This window comes from Papaver somniferum, chromosome 7 (genome assembly GCF_003573695.1).
Source record: "Papaver somniferum cultivar HN1 chromosome 7, ASM357369v1, whole genome shotgun sequence".
NCBI classification, from domain to species: Eukaryota; Viridiplantae; Streptophyta; class Magnoliopsida; order Ranunculales; family Papaveraceae; genus Papaver; species Papaver somniferum.
The window spans coordinates 83,696,900-83,698,407 of NC_039364.1; the positions used below are offsets into that span (position 1 = coordinate 83,696,900).

General features: G+C 34.4%; 1 long non-coding RNA gene across 1 annotated transcript; it reads left to right on the top strand.

The window, feature by feature from the left end:
• Positions 1–295: 295 nt before the first annotated feature.
• LOC113297099 lies at positions 296–1,079 on the top strand. The gene is made up of 3 exons (XR_003333282.1): positions 296–471; positions 727–816; positions 1,032–1,079. It is a non-coding gene; the product is annotated as an uncharacterized LOC113297099 (long non-coding RNA).
• Positions 1,080–1,508: the final 429 nt, after the last annotated feature.

The window sequence follows — 1,508 nt, forward strand, 5'->3', positions numbered from 1 at the left end:
AGGCCAGTGCACTTCTCCAAAAGGATCTCGATAATGCTAAAGCAAGCATAGAGGTCCTTATTACTGATAATTCTTAAAGGACCAGGTGATGATAACAAAGGTATATCTGTGACTTCCAACTCTCTCTTATTATATTTTATTTGAACTCTTTCGCTAATCATTAGATGCTGTTGTGCCAGGTCACTATCACTTTGTTGTACAACTGGGATGTTTACCAGCGCAGGATTAAACAGGTTACTGCTATTGCTGTCGGAGACTCGCGAAGTTTCCTATCGCTTAACCTTCACGTAGTTACCCTAGTCAGAGGTCTGGTATGATTGCACACTAAGAACTTTTTACACTTAAACTTTATTTTTCTATTGTAATCAAAGTTGTCTTGTGTAAATGGAAGGAACTACATATGGGAGTTTAGAGGACCCCAAAGTCAGACTCAACAAGATCTCAGTCTTAAGTATCATTGTTGGTCTTCCGGTTAGTCCACCCTCTTATTCTCCCTAGTCAAATTCGATTTCATATTCTATGAAGCATTATATTGAACAAGGTTAGACTTTATATCATGGAAAAAAATAGAAAATCGGCCGAGTTTTAAATTATGGAAAAAAATAGCAAAAGTTGAAACTATCTTTAATTTTACTAGATTTATTTCCATTTGAGGTATGTAGGGTTTCTGATATTCTTTATGATGATGCTCAAACTTGTGTCTTCATTTACTTGTTTGAACTGCAGTTGAGGCTAAAGAAAAAGATCAAGTAGATGCAATCCTAAAAATTTTGGTGGGTGCAGAGCCGGAGAATTTGTTTTCTAGCATTTTAATTGGTACTTTTACTTCCAAACAATTAAAATTTTGTGTTTTATTCAAGAATATCATATTTGAAATTTGTGTAACAGGTCTAGTTTTAGTATCTGTTACTGGTAATCACATATCGAATCATGTTTTTCAAGCCAAGTAAAATTCTTGAAATCCGCTATTCATTTATGATGTTCTTGATAAGGATCCCTTTGATCTGATTTGGAAATTTCTTTGTTTGTAGGTGCAAAAGCTAAGCCTTTGAAGCAACCCAAGGCACAACATAAAGAATAGGACGAAGTATGACTATATACTTTCTTATCTTGAAGTTAGTACAATAATTGTTTTAAAAGCTTGACCATTTTGTTACCACTTACAATTAAGCAACCCATCCACATAACTAATCCATTCAATGTGCTTCGACCAATGAAATTTGAAATATTTGAATCTGATTCTGGATTTTAACTTACCTATTTCACATCATTGGGGTATTGATTTCCTGTATGTTTCCACTACTGTTAATCCACTTTCAGAACTGAAAACTGTCTTTTGACCTTTTTACTTTACATATAACACCAGGTCTCTAAAAATTTTCATTATTTCTATTGTCTCTCTCTTTGCAGACTGACTTGGAAAATCTTCAGAAGAAGAAAACGGAAACTTTACGTTAGGTGGTGCTGGACTAAAGAGAAGTGGAAAGATCGGAACAAGATGCTCCATA